General features: G+C 39.3%; 1 protein-coding gene and 1 non-coding gene across 2 annotated transcripts in view; both read right to left on the bottom strand.

Moving 5' to 3' along the window:
* The window catches only part of BMP6 (bone morphogenetic protein 6), a 155,090-nt gene that overhangs the window by 29,885 nt on the left and 109,344 nt on the right, over window positions 1–15,861 (bottom strand). The gene's annotated exons all lie outside the window — the stretch shown is intronic.
* On the bottom strand, window positions 8,101–8,263 carry LOC129085791 (U1 spliceosomal RNA). The gene has a single exon (XR_008530739.1). It is a non-coding gene; the product is annotated as a U1 spliceosomal RNA (small nuclear RNA).

The raw sequence follows: 15,861 nt of genomic DNA, 5'->3' as shown, positions 1-15,861 counted from the left end.
TATTAGAGGGACTGGGGTGGTGGGAAGAAAATTGGCTAGGCCGTCAGGCAGGCTGGGATTAAAATCTTTTATTTTACCCAAGGATTAAATAAAGTCCTTAGATTTTATTTCATTTAAATACTTTAAATACTCTAGTTTGACTAAGTTGCATGAAAGCAAGCTATTTAAATACTTGGCTTCAGGTTTCTTCATCTGCAAAAACAAAACAAAACAAAACAAAACAAAAAAACAAACGGGAACAGTATGACTTCAAAGGGGAGTTGTGAGAATTTAGAAAACAGTGACTAAGAATGTGTCTGGCAATCCCGGCCATCAGCCCCTCCTAGCCCCGTTTCCTTTCTGCTGCTTTGGCCCTTCCCCACAGGTCTGTCCATCTCACCCCATCAGCAGTGGATGTGACCAAGGGTGGCCCTGAGCCCACCTGGGAGGCGTTGTGCTGGTGGGAAGGGCGACAAGCAGTGCATTTTGCCTGGGCCTGAAGCTCCAAGTGTCTCAAATTGTACCTGCTGCTGTTCTGTGGAACTTTCTGTTAAAGGGCTGAGGGTGAAGCTTCATAGAAAAGTTGCCCTAACCAAAGTTCTCTGTCCCCGTCCTGCTGGTGGGACCTGAAGGACTGGGGCAGGGTGCAGCAGGGAGGGACCCATTGCGCTGTGAAGCTACTGGAGTCTCCACTTAATCTGCATGTAGATCCCAAGTGTGAAAACAGAGATGTGGAAGCAAATCACTAATGGGTTGACCTGCTATTTTCTGATGCTTTTCTTAAAACTGGGAAAGGAATGAGTATAAAAGCTTTTTTTTAAAAATGAAATCTTTTCCCTGCTTGAAGAGCAGACAAATCATGAAAAACTACAACTACTAATTATCATTTTTCAGTCAGCCATCAGATGTCTATATAGAGTCTGTGTGAGAGACATGATATCAACCTCAGATGCTTAACTCATAATGATTGTAGAGAAGAAAGAAGTGATCTACTTCCCACCATCAACCCTAGACTGTTCCCCAGACTTCAGGAATGCTTCTGGCCTGCTGTCCTTGTTACTTTTTTTCTTAAAGGCAACCACAGTGAAATCTCAGGAGCAAATTAGTCCTTTATAGCAAAGTTTTCCCAGTGCTTGTGGGCAGAAAAAAAATCTAATTATTTGCTACCTCCAACTGCCCACTTTCTCCAACATGTGTTATTCTTCATAATCACCAGAGAAAAGCTTTGGGGATTTAGCTTCTTTAAGCGAGAAAAAAAAAAAAAAAAGCCAATAACTCTTTACAAGAACCTAAGACCTGAATGGCATTTGCAGAAGCTAGGAAAAGTTAAGCCATCTATAGGTATGAGGTTTTAAATAATTTCTGAAATTACCATGTGACTATGCAACAAATCTTTTAGATTCAAGTTATCTCTTCCTCTATCTCGTGCTTTTTTTTTTCAATTTTTTTGGTGGTGGGGGGATGGCGAGCAGGTTTACAAAGGGACAAGCTTTGGCTTATGTAAGAGCTTGAATATAAGTAAAAAAAGATCTCACCAGAAAGTAAACCATGGTTCAGTCCCAACAAGAGAGCAGGTTTTCTAATTAGTGGCTAACCATGAAAAGCAATATTGTTAGGGAGTTCACCCAAGGCCACCCACACATGATGGTGTATCACTTTTCCCTAAAACTGATCTGCCTTTTAAGTTTGATATGTTATCATCGGTGTTTAAAAGTGAATCAAATCTGATTTCCCAAAGAGACTTTCTACAAAATAGTCACACAGCTTTTCTATAGGGCCTTTTGGGTGCTTAAATTTTTATGTCACTGAATGAAAATATATTCTTAAGATTTGCTTGAGAGAATGCTTAAGAACTCCTCAAAGAAGTCTTTCAATTGCTCTTAACAATTAGAAAGAAAAATATAAATGTGAACCAAGATATAAGATAGTAACAAGATATTTCACTTAAAAGGAGCAGAGTAAGGGACAGAAATGTCAATAAATGAGAAATGTGGTAGCTAGTCTTTGGAGCGATGGACCAATCCCAATATATCATACCTTCTTGTATTCACACCACTGGGTGGTCTCCCTCCCCTGGGGTGGTTCAGGGATGGCCCTGTGACCTTCTCTGGACAAACAAAATGCAGCAAATGATGATGCTGAATGACTTTCTAGGCTAGATCATAAGTTTTAAACTTCCTTCCACTTGTGTTTCTTGGCATGCTTGTGTGGGGAAAGATGTCTACAATGTATGGAGTCCAACTACTCTGAAACCTCCATGCTGTGAGGAAGCCCAAGCTACTGGTGTGGAGAGACTGTGTGGTGCATGGAGAGGCAGGGAGATGGAGAGGAAGGCGGGAGGGAGAGAAGAATCTCATAAGTCCCCAGCCATCTCAGTTGAGGCACCAGACATGTCATGAAGATGCCATTTTAGGTGTCCAATCCAATGGAACTTTTGGGTGACTCATACCCAGCCACCCCTTACTACAATTCAATGAAATGCCTTAGAGAGAGACCCACCCTCTCTCTAAGCTGAACTTAGTCATTTCATGAGACTGAGAGACAATAATAATACTTTATTGTTTTAAGACACTTTGTTCTGGGTGACTTGTTATAGAGTAATAGGCAGCTAACACAAGAAGAGATGGGAGGACAGGAGAGAATAACAGAAGGAGGTGAAGAGAAAAGGGAGTTCTGTCCTTGCTAGGGAGGGGGAAATTGTGTGAAATTCTTAAGGATAAATATTTTGAAATGCTGGGAGAGAAAATGTATGAATAAGAAAGAATTCTGGCAAATGTTCACAGACAGATGTGAAGAGAGATAAAGAATCTAGAAATGATTAAAAAAAAGAAGACTAGTTCGAAGCTTTCATTTTATTACAATGTGAATTAGAACTCATTGCCTTATATGTGCATTTTCTCCTTTCTCCTCGACCCAGACAACACTATCTTGAAGTACTCTGAACTTTCTTCTGCCTTTCCTTTATACTTCTATGAGGAGACTCATGTATCTCTGATTGCTACCCACTTGCTTTTAAGTTCTTTTAACAAAATCCTTTACTCTGCTGTCTTCTGATGCCTCTACTCCCCTCACGCCTTCTAGCTGGAAGCTAAACCACCTTCCTCACTGTCCCCATGACACCACAGCCACCGGTTACTGGAGTTTGCTTGGAACTCCTCCCTTCTTCCCCAATCTTTTCCTCCAATTGAATTTACACAATGCGTTTTGTTAATGTCCCATAGGGATGCAAAAAAATAGGCGCGATTAGGTCACTGCTTACACATGGACTTGGAGGCTACAATGGTGAAATAGTAATATTTCCAATGAGCTTAGAATTCCCTATTCAAGCTGTATGATCTGACCTCCTTAAATTTCAGAGAGTTCAAGAAGCATGACAGAGGGCTGAGTTCTGAATTCAGTGCTCAGTACATATTTTGCAACCCCTAGCATTTGGCTTTCAACAGTGATGCCACGTTTGGTAGACAGTTGAGAGTGTTGATGTAGTGTCAAACTGCCAAACTGGTTTTGGATTCCACCTCCCTTTCTTCTTATGTGATGCTGAGCAAGACAGTAGTGAAATTTATAGTTATCAGTTAAATGGGAATAATAACATTTCTGAAGGTTAAGTACAACAATCTATACAAAATAACCAATGGTAGAGTAAGTGCTCAATAAACGTCAATTATGATTATCATTAACTGATATTTGAGAATCTGGCTCCTCTGAGCTTAGAGTATGTCAATACTGAGTAATTCAAATTTATTCATGTCTTTTGATAGGGCCAATTAATACTTTTGTTTGAATTAGCTTTCTAAATTAGAGATACATTCTGTGAAAAGGGTAGTAAAGTGAAATCACCATTTTGAGTATCATCAGCCTTGGTATTTGGCTACTGGATGTAGTAAGAGGTGGCTGGTGTTTTCCTAGGCAATAATTCCTAGAATTTTTCATTTTAAGGACTAGTGAAAATATCTTTTAATGGTAATGACCTTATACAAGGTCACCCACTTTCTTCTGTTTGCCATGTCTAAGTACAATAAAACAAGACAATAAGCAGTGCTCCTTTAACTCTACGATTTTATTTCTAACACCAAATGACAAAGGTCATAATTGAAGAACACATACAATCCTTGAAATTGAATAAATTTAGTTTTATAAAACTCAGTCCCCCTTTTTTTTTATGCCTCAGACTATACCATTTGAAATTTCAGACCAGGTCCAGACCTTTGGCCAACATGTAGGGCCAGAGTACTAAGGAATAAAAGTTACAGGTTTAAGATTTAAAATGCAAATTACATACTATTATATATACAAAAGAATATATGTAATTTATAGAGGTAAAAAGCACCAAGAAAACAGCACCCAACTTAAAACTGGAACATGACCCATACCATGGTGTTCCTCTCCCCTTCCCCAGCCCACACGGTACCTAGCATCAGGAATAGTGCCTAACGTTCCTGTGCCTTATATGTGCATTTTCTCATTTCTCCTTACCTTTTAATATATATACATGTATCACTAAATCATAGAGTGTTTAGTTTTTCCTTTTTCCCTCAAAGTCAATGTTCCGACATGGTAGAATTTTTATGTGGAAACTAGAGGCACAGTACAGTTCAGAGTGACAGGCAGACGGCCACATTCTCTGTCAACTGGTGGGGAGCTGAACTTCTACAGGTAGAGCATGGCCACTCTGCAGGCAATAGGTGACTAGCAAGTCTTCTCCTTCAGCTTTACCTCATATAACTCTATTAAAAGCATGGGCGTTTTCTCAACAAGTGTTGACAAGGATGTGAAAAATGCGCATTGCTGGCAGGAATGAAAAATAGTGTAGTTCCTGTGGAAAACACTGTGGACAGTCTTCAAAAAATTAAACATAGAATTATCATATGATTCAGCAATTCCACTTCTGGGTATTTACCCCCCAAAATTAAAGTAGGGACTTAAACAGATATTTCACATCCATGTTCATAGCAGCACTATTTACAAAACCAAAAGGTGGAGGCAACTCAAGCGTCCATTGACAGGTGAATGGATAAATAACATGTGGCATGTACATACAATGGAATAAGATTCAGACTTAAAAAGGAAGGTAATCCTGACACATACTACAGCATGGATGAACCCTGAAGACATGCTAAATGAAATAAGCCACAGAGACAGAATGTAGAACAGTGATTACCAGCGGCTGGAGGGAGGAAATGGGGAGTTCTTGTTTAATGAGTACAGAGTTTCAGTTTGGGAAGCTGGAAAACATTCTGGAGATGGATAGGCGTGATGATTTCACAACAACGTGAATACACTTAATGCTACAGAACTTACACGCTTAAAAATTGCTAAAGTGGCAAATTTTGTTACACCTATTTTACCACAAAAAAACCCTAATAAAAAATGGACATTTTATTACATGAGCACAGTGCATGATCACACCTAAGTCAGCATAACTCTTCATTGTCTTCTAGTACTCAATCAATAATCAAATTTCCTCAGATACCTCAAAAACTGTCTTTCTACAGTTGGTCTATTAGAATCAAGAGGCAAACAGGGTTCACTCATTTCACTTGGTTGTGCTGTCTTTTAAGCCTCTTCTAAACTAGCAAACCATGAATAGAAAGAACTCCATTAATCTGATATTAAATCTATATATAAAATCCCACAGCTAACCACAATATTCTTAATGGTGATGCATTCAAACCACTTCCTTTAAAATCAGAAAAAGGTGAGATACTCATTTTCAGTGTCACATTGGAGTCCAGTTCAGTACTACTAAGATTAAATAATAGAAAAGGAAGAGACACAGTACAAGTTGTTGAACCTAATGAGAAAACTTAGCTGATTGCCTCCTTGACTGTCCCACTGAGTTCAGGTGGCTGTAACAAAAATACCACAGACTGGGTGGCTTAAACAACAAACATTTATTTCTCACAGTTCTGGAGGCCGAAAGCCCTGTGAGAGCAGGGTGCCAGCATGGTCTGCTTCTTGGTGAGGGCCCTCCTTCTTGTAATGTCCTCAGGTAGCCTTCCTTGGTGCATGCACATGAGGGCGAGCTCTAGTCTCTCTCCCTTCCTATAAGGACACTAATTCCATCATGGGACCCCACCCTCATTACATCATGTAGACCTAATCACCTCCCAAAGACTCCAACTCCTAACACTATCTCACTGGGGATTAAAGTTCCAAAACTGTGAACTATGGGGGGACACAAATACACAGTCCATAACATTGACATTAGGGTGCCACATCATTTGTTCTGCTTGCTACCTTTTGAGCTTACATTTTGGAATTTTTGTGTTTGTGTTCATAAGTGTCACTGGTGATGGTCTCATCTCATACAGTGTTACTTGGTTTTAAGTTATACTTGCTTTTGGAATATGTTCCTTGGGTGAACATTTTTAATTACTCATTCACTTTCCTTTAAACACATGAAGATATTCAAGCTATATAGCTCTTTTTAAGACAGTGTGCATTTTCTAGAGGTTTATCAATTTGGGTTAAATTTTTCAAATTTATCACCATAAGGTTTTTCAGAGTATTCCATTTAAAAATCTCTGCTCTACCTATGATTCTTTCATTCTAATATTGTTTATTTATGAATTCCCTTTCTCTTGATTTATCTTATTGCAGGCCACTTTCCTCCCCCCAACCCCTTATTACTGCTTAATTTGGTTGCAATATAGATATTTTAATAGAGGCATATTCTGAATATCATTCCACAAAGTCTGCATTATTTCAGTTAAAGTTGTCTAGAGAAAAATAAAAATACCAGCTATTTCAACTGCAAATATAAAAGAGAAAAGAAAAAGGAGAGAGGGAAGAAAAATAACAGAATAATCTCTAATACATTTAAGAGTAGTCACATATTTATTATTTACTAACTGGACTTACTCGACAGTTAATTCAAATTCTACTATTTCCAAATGCTTCATGCTTCATGCTTCTACTTATACATCAAAGTTGAAAAACGTGAAACTTTTAAAATTGCCATTCCATTGACTATTGTAAACAAGTTTTCATGCTGTGGCACAAGTTTATTTAATTTTAGGCAATAAATACAGTTTTGGCTAGTCTTCCAAGGGCTGTAACAATGGCAGCCTATTGACTTTTATGTTGCAGCATACAACCTTAAATAGTAATAGAGATACTGAATTGAACTGTCCAATTCACTTTTTAACCACAGTGAGATGACAGACTTTACCCTCCAGGATTCACCAAATATTTTAAAATATTTGTATTAATGTTCTATGAGAATCACAAAAATCAAGAATCTACTTTCCTGGTTGCCATGCTCCAAGTGACATTTTTTTCCCTAAACTTTACTTTTCATTTAAAATAATTACAGACCCACAAGTAGCTGCAAAATTTGAAAGCACCCATGTAACATCTTAGGTAACTGAAAAACAACAGCAAAACCAGGAAACTGACATTGACATTATGTTTTAATACATTTTTTAAAAGATTTTATTTATTTTTAGAGAGAGGGGAAGGGAGGGAGAAAAAGAGGGAGAGAAACATCGATCGGCCACCCCTCGCATGCGCACTGACCGGAGACCAAACCCGCAACCCAGGCAGGTGTCCCAGTCACTGGTGACACACCAGCTCTGCAGGGCCATGCCCAGCCAACTGAGCCACACTGGTCAGGGCAGCATTATACTTTAAATAGACTACACACCATATTTTGCTTTCACCAATTTTTCCATGCCTCTCTGGTATGCATGCATATAATTCTATGTCATTTTATAACATGTATAGATTCCTATAACTACCTCCCGATCCAGACACAGAACTATTCTGTCACTACAAAAGATACTCCTTGGGCCTATCCTTTTATTCCCACTGGCTTTTTAAGATGAGACCAAGTGCATACATTATAAAGAGCTTTAGGACCAACAGTAAGTGCCTACATATCATCATTAATAATAAGGGTTAATCAAGCCATTTTTTTTAATTTTTAAAAATTCACTTTAGAACCACTCTCACACCCAAATACAGATTTTAACATAACTTAGGCTGGGAAGAAGCTCAATGGCTTCTTTACAATGGAAGTAAGTCATAGACCTCAGCTAACATGAGAGAATACACTCAGGCACTTAAATCAATAAACATGTGTCATTTCTTTTTTTTTTCTTTTTTCTTTTTTTTTCTTTTCAGGGGAGAGCACAAACGCAGCCCCCACTACCACAAATTATGCAGTTGAGTTTCCCACATTTGAGGAAATCACAGGGGTCAGCAGATCCGGAGCGCAATGGATAAGCCTCGCCCTGGGAAAACCACCTTCGTGATCATGGTATCTCCCCTGCCAGGTAAGTATTCTTTTTGTTTTTTTAAAATTAATTTTTTATCATTGATGCTATTACAGATGTCCCCCATTCCTCCTTGTTTTGCCCCCTCCCCCAGCCCTTGTCCTTCCCCCAGCCTTCACCACATTGCTGTGTCCATGACTATGTGTATGAGGACATATGTTCTTTGACTAATCTCTTCCAGTCCCATCACCACCTCACTCCCCTCTGAGATCTGTCAGTCTGTTCCATGTTTCCATGCCTCTGGTTTTGTTCTGTTCATCAGTTTATTTTTTTCATTAGATTCCACATATGAGTGACCTAGGTGTTTTAGCAATACTGATGAAGTGTCTTCTTCAAGACTTATAACCAAAAAGTTACCACCTCCACCTACCTCCCTTCCCTGCTGTAATCAACACACTGTTGTCCATGTCTATGAGTCCTTTTTCTTTTCTGCTCAAGCCTTCCACTGTTCAATGCCCCCCGCCAAGAGCAGTCATCCTGCTCTCTATAAGTCTGTCTCTATTTTGCTTGTTAGTTCAGTTTGTTCATTAGATTCCACATATGAGTGAAATCATATGGTATTTGTCTTTCTCTGACAGGCTTATTTCACTTAGCATAATGTTCTCCAGGTCCATCCATGCTATCATAAAGGTTAAAATTTTTCTTCTTTTTTATGGCCAAGTAGTATTCCATTTTGTAAATGTCCCATAGTTGTTTTATCCACTCATCTACTGATGGACATTTGGGCTGTTACCAAATCTTGGCTATTGTAAATAAAGCTGCAGTGAACATAGTGGTGCTTACATTCCTTCAAATTAGTGTTTTGGGTTCCTTTGGATATATTCCCAGAAGTGGGATTGCTGAGTCATAAGGCAGTTTCATTTTTTAATTTTTTGAGGTATCTCCATACCACTTTCCAAACTGGCCGCACCAATCTGCATTCCCACCAACCGTGAAGAAGGGTTCCTCTTTTCTCCACATTCTCACCAGCATTTGTTATTTGTTGGTTTATTGATGATAGTCATTCTGACAAGTGTGAGATGGTACCTCATTGTGGTTTTAATTTGCATCTTTCAAATGATTAGTAACATTGAGCATCTTTTCATATGTCTATTGGCCAAACTGTCTGTCCTCTTTGGAAAAATGTCTATTCATATCCTTTGCATGTTTTTCAATTGGATTGTTTGTTCTTTTGGTGTTGAGCTTTATAAGCTCTTTATAATTTTTAAATATTAACCCCTTATCAAATGTATTGGCAAACATGTTCTCCCATTCATTTTGTTGATAGCCTCCTTTGCTGTGCAAAAACTTTTTAGTTTGTTGTAGTCCCATTTGTTTCTCTTGCCTGAGGGGAGATACACACACACACACACACACACACACACACACACATATATATAAATACTGCTTTGAGCAATGTCCAAGATTTTACTGCCTATGTTTGCCTCTAGAATTTTTATTGTTTCAAGTCAAACATTTAAGTGTTTAATCCCTTTTGAATTTATTCTTGGGTGTAGTGTAAGAAGGTGGTTTAGTTCATTTCTCTGTGTGTATCGTTCCAATTTTCCCAACACCATTTACTGAATCTTTAGCCCATTGCATGTGTTTGCTTCCTCTGTCACATAGTAATTGACTATAAAGGCATGGCTTTATTTCTGGGATCTCTATTCTGTTCCATTGATCTATGTGTCTTGTTTTTATGGAAGTACCATGCTGTTTTGATTACTATGGCCTTATAGTATAGTTTGATATTAGGTAGCATGATTCCTCCAATTTTGTTCTTCTTTCTCAAGACCACTGTTGCTATTTGGGATCTTTCCAAAAAAGTTATTTTAAATGGTCATTTACCATACATGATGTCATTGTCTTTGATATGACCCTTTCAATTAGTCTTTGGTTATGGACAGCACAGGTACAGTTTCAAAAATTTCAAAAATTTCATGTACATATAGTGACTTCTGCACTGTCGTGGCTAGGAGGACCTCATACTGTTCTCCAGCCTCACCACTCAAGCTGCGACAATTGTTCTATGTGGGGAAATGAGAACCATGATCCCCAGGGCTGTGGCAATGGTTGATCAAACTTCCTGAATCACTAATCACAATGCTGTGATGTATCACAGATGTTTCTCTCAAATGTGAACTTATTTATTTGGAATTTTTTCAAGGAATACAAATAAATCTCATGTAGATTTAACCAAAGACAAACAAACAAACAAACATGTGTCATGAGGAAAGACAAACTAAATAACTACAGCCCTGATAAGAGTGCTGTTGACATCAAATAACCATGTTGTGCCTATTTATAAGGCCTGTTATAACAAAGCAATCAGACCACATTTAGTAAAAATCAATTTATACAACATATATTTTTTCACGATTAAGAAAAAGTTTACCATCTTCAGTCAAAACTCAAAGATAGGATGGCTCAAAGAGAAAAATAATCTCCCACACTCTTATTGCAACTGCAGAGAAATAATGGGCAGAATATCCTTACTGACTGAGAGAGGAAATTTCAGTCTATATTTATTATGTCAGATAATCATTTCTTTTGAGATGACCTTGTTTCTCTTGTTGCTTGTATCATGTCCTTGTCCTTGGTGTGCTGGAGATCACTGCAATACACCTTACTGCATGTTTCTTTTTATTTAGTCTGCTCAAATTACACTGTACTTCACGACCCTGTGGATTCCTATCTCTCTTCAGTCCTGTGAAATTCTCAGTCATGAGCTCATCTATGAGGACCTCTTCTCCATTCTCTTTAGAGTCTCCTTCAAGAATGACAATTATGTATTAGACTTTCTCATTCTAATTTCCATGTCTTTTAACTGCTTTTTTTTTATCCTTGATCTCCTTGTCTCTTGGCTGAAAAAATTCTTTCAGTCTATTGACAAATTCACCAATTCCCTCTTCAGCTGAGGAAATGTACATTTAAAGAGCCATCTATTAGTTTGTCATTTTAGTGACTTTTAAAAAATTCTAACAGCTCTCTTTGTTGTTATTGTTGCTGTATGGTCTGCTCGGGTACTTTTGATTGTCTATTGTCCTACACTACTATCATACATTATACTATCCTTTATTCTTTGTGTATTTCCTGTATAGGTGTCTTACATTTTCTCTCCAGCTTGGGATCTGTTTCCTAAGATGTGACATCCTTGGGGAACTTAATCTGCACTACCATCCTATCCCTCTGATAACTTTCATTACGGTGATTTATTTCCTTATGGGTTTGGAGATATTTAAGGTAATTTTTGATTGAAAATAACCTTGGATGTTTAAACTGGTGTTGCTTTTCTTCCCCCACAAAAATTGCACATTTGCTTTTGTGAGGAGCACTGCCAAGCTGGAGCCACCTCTCTCCCTCTGAGGTCCCTGGCTTCAGCTGGGAACCTCTGGAGCAGCTCTCCCTCGTGCCTGGACCCAGAGCTTGTCTCGTGATCTGCAGTAGCGATGGCATTTGCACTCACAGAAAGCTGGCTTTATGTTTGTTTGCTCACAGCAATACATGCCAGGGAGTCCTCAAAAATGTCCCTGAGTCCCTGACATTCATGCTGTAGACATCTTTGCTCTTGTTTATCCTGGATCTAGCCATATGTTAGCAGGAGGGCCTTACAGATTATCTAGTGTGCAATCCTCCCAGAATTTGAAGGCTTTCTTGTATCTTGTGTGTTTAGAAAATAACATTTGGGGCACATTCCTCTCAACTCCTAAAGATATAATAAAACCTGCCTAATGATTGAAGAGTTTACAAAGATTTTCAAACATATCATCTCATCTGTTTCTTAAAATAGTCCCAGAAGATAGGCAAAGCAAATGCTATCATTATCATATCAATAGAAATCTGGGGCCAAAAGCAGTTAAAGGGCTTCCCTATACCACTCACTTTTGTGATTTCAACTATTATTTTTATGCGTCAGCCGTTCCCAATTCCATCTTCAGCTCACTGCTCTCCCTTAAAGGATGTGTTTCTCTTATTGCTGGGTATACCTCCTCTCCAGATGCCGCTGTGTTCTTGAAGCCAACATGCACAAAATAAAACTTGCCACCTCCCCCCTAACTAACTTGCCCCTGTAGTTATACCTCTGTCCATCTGGTCACTTCAAACTGGAAAATTAACCACCACCCTCTAGACATGCACTGTCCAACACAATAGCCAGTAGCCATGTTCAATTATTTAAATATAAATTGGTTAAAAACTAAAAATTTAGTTCCTCAGTCACACTAGCCACATTTAAAGTATTCAGTAGCCTAATGTGACCGATGGGTACTATATGCTTGTATAGACACATCGCTGTAAACTTCCATCATTAGAGAAAGTTCTATTGCATAGCACTGTTCTAGAAATTTCTCTAACCCACCTGATTCCACCTCTGCACGGTCACTGCCTTCATGCACAGCCTTGTCCTGCTGCCTCTAGTTTTGCCTCTCATCCATCCATTCTTCACACTGCAGCTGGCAGCACAGTCACAAGTCTGACCTTAAAACTTGCCTGAACAGAGCCTTCAGTCTGTTCCCCAGTCACCTTCCAGCCTCATCCCTTACCATTCTGGCCTTGAATGATACCCTTGGGAGAGGTGTTTTTCCAACCACATTTCCCAGGACCTCATGCTTTTGCCTTACTTATATAATCTTTTTACCCTTTAAAAATATTTCCCTCCTTCACCCCCAGGACAAAGGCTTTTTATCGACCCAAAGTTTGAAGCAGCAGCACTACAGACCCAGAATACCAATTTGCATATGGCTTTGTACTTTGAGTTCAGGATGCAAACTCCAAGCACATTAAATTTTTAAAAGTGAAGGAAAGAAATTAATCCGCTGAAATTACTTCAATTATACTCAAGCCATATCACAAAGTCATCACGCACAAAAAAGATGAAATGGATTTTTAAATCACATCCTTAATTTAGAGAAACAGACCTCTTACTCTTCCTCTTTTATTTTTTCTAAGGCAAAGTAAAATTTACATATTAAAATTAACCATTTTAAAGTGAACATTTTAAAATGAGCATTTAGTGGCATTTAGTAGATACACAATGTTGTAAAAACACCACCTCTACCTGGTTCCAAAGTATTTCCATCACCCCAGAAGAAAACGCCAGGCCCATTAAGCAGTAGCTCCCCATTCATTCCTTTTCCCAGGTCCTGGAAACCACCAGTCTGTTCTGTCTCTATGGATTTGTATATAGTGCATATTTCATATACATGGAATCATATAACCCTCTGTAACCTGCTTCTTTCACTTGGCATAATGTTTCCAAGGCTCATCAATAGTGTTAGCATGTATTAGTTTTTTATGGCTGTATGATATTCTATTGTATGTATATATCACATTTTTTTATCCTTTCATCCATGGATGGGCATTTAGATTGTTTCCACCTTTTCGCTATTATGAATAGTGCTTCTTGCAACATGCATGTACATGTATTCAAATGCCTGTTTTCAATTTATTTGTGTCCACAAGGTGGGGCAAAAGTAGGTTAACAGTTGTTTGTATATAATACAATGCAATAAGTAATAAATAATAACACGAGAATAAACTCTGTTTCACACACTCACAACTGTAAACCTACGTTTGCCATACCCTGTATATCTCTTTCATTCTCTTTTGTTCTTCTTTGTCTCTTCTTCTCAGCCACTGATTCCCCAGAGTTAATGTGGGAAAGGTTGATAATTACCCATCAGAGTTTAAGCATAGCCTGTCCTAGACACAAGGGCAATTAGCTAAGCACCTTCCTCAAGGCCAGGCTATGCAAGACATCTGAACAGAAAGGCTGGACAATGAATGAGTGTAGAGTGAAAGTGCCCGGGACAGTCTCTGGCACAGGGTAGGTTTGCAATAAACATTTGCTGAGTCTGATTGTAAACAAAGTTAATTCAGGGGAGTTGCAGAAGAGACTACTACAAGGAGAAAGAGAGAGATGCTGTAGACCAAAAGTCAGAGGTAAAAGATACCTCAGAGGTCGACATTGTGGGGAGGGTGACAAGAGAGAATGGAAATCGAGCACTGATGAGAGATAGCTTCTTACCAGGAGAAATCCTGGGAACGCTGAAAAGAGAGGAACCCTAATCAAATGGCTATTGTTTCCTTTTTTTAAAAGTCAGGAGTCTATTATGCGGGAAAGAACCTGGGACCAACAGGCTAAAGATGTGAGACCATACTACAGTAATGTCTCTTTTTAACCCTGTCAAGTTGCTTAACTGCTTTCAGTCTCTTAAGGTATCTGCAGAGTGCCCTTGAGATATGGAAACAAAGGTAATATTATTTTATCATGTAGTAGAATGTGATATCAATAACTCATTTGTTATGAGTTATTGTGTCTGTGTTTAATGACTGGGTGACCACCCTCTGTATGTGAGGTAGGAACATGCACCTACAGTCCAGGGTGAGAGGCAAATGAGACCCTGTGCACCCGGATGCTCCATGAAGACCCAGCAGGCCCACAAAGTACTAGACGGTGCCTTCTTTTAAGAGCACTACTGATCAAGATCACTTCCATTTAGGGTTTTCCTTCATATGCACCCTTACCTGGCCAGTAAATTCTACTGCTTCAATCAAAACTTCTGCAGAGACTCAAAGAGAGTGAGACCAAGAGCATGAAAAAATCCACAAAATGAAAAATCAGTCCTTAAATAATGAAGAATTGAACTATGTGAGGCAACAGTTTCTCTCATTGGGTGGCAGCTTAAATTTAAAAACACTAAATCCTGCCTTTCTCCACCGTGGACTTTTGACCATGACAATGGAGCTATTTGGTTTAATGAAATGTTCAAGTTTTAAAAGTTAAAAGCAACTGACAGGCCAATTCCTTGCTTCAGTTTCCCAGGTTTACCAGGGTTTCATATTCCTATCAGGTTACACTGCATCAGATGACCTGTTATTATCCACAGCACAGAAGCAAGCGTGCCAAACATGGGGATGTTGGGAGAGTTCTTTCTCATGATCCCTTCCAACCTTTCCTCCACGTGATTGGTCCAGGGTGGCCTGCCCCCTGGGGAGTGGGGGCCAGCACACATCCTTGCTCAGGGACATCTGCACATGGCCCTCTCTCTTCACCTCAACAACATGCCAGTGGCCACAGAAAAAGAAAACACAGACACGTTAGTGCTGAGGGCTAGAACTTCCCTTGAATGGACACCGTACCGGGGCAGGAAATTCATCTTGTTCCCTTATGTGTCATAAATGCCTAAAATAGTATCTGGCACATAGTAGGGCTCAGTGTGCGTTTGCTAAATGAATGAATGATGGAGCCATACTTCTCAAGTAGTGACCGGCTGGCCTGGAGTCAGCAAGGGGCATTTGAACTTTCTTGGTCAAACAAAGACCTGCAGTGCTAAACCAAGATGTGATCTTGGCCGGGGAGGCATGAGTGCGACATGAGCTTGTGCCCAGGGGTCTACACAAGAGACTGGAAAAGCACCAACACAGCGGGCGAGACTGCCTTGCAGCACAGCCGCGCACCACAAACGCACAGACACAGAGAAGGGCCAGTCCCTTCCTTTAAGAGGCAAAACCTGGATCCCCACGTTCTTGCAAAAACACAATAATACACTTCTCTCAGGACTGTTCCTAGACAATATCTTTACTTTTCTGGGGCAACAAGCCCTCACCGTCCCTTTTGAGCAATAAC

Source organism: Pteronotus mesoamericanus, unplaced genomic scaffold (assembly GCF_021234165.1).
Source record: "Pteronotus mesoamericanus isolate MK-2021 breed Mesoamerican mustached bat unplaced genomic scaffold, CSHL_Meso_final scaffold_31, whole genome shotgun sequence".
NCBI lineage: Eukaryota > Metazoa > Chordata > Mammalia > Chiroptera > Mormoopidae > Pteronotus > Pteronotus mesoamericanus.
This window is presented reverse-complemented; position numbering and strand designations above follow the sequence as displayed.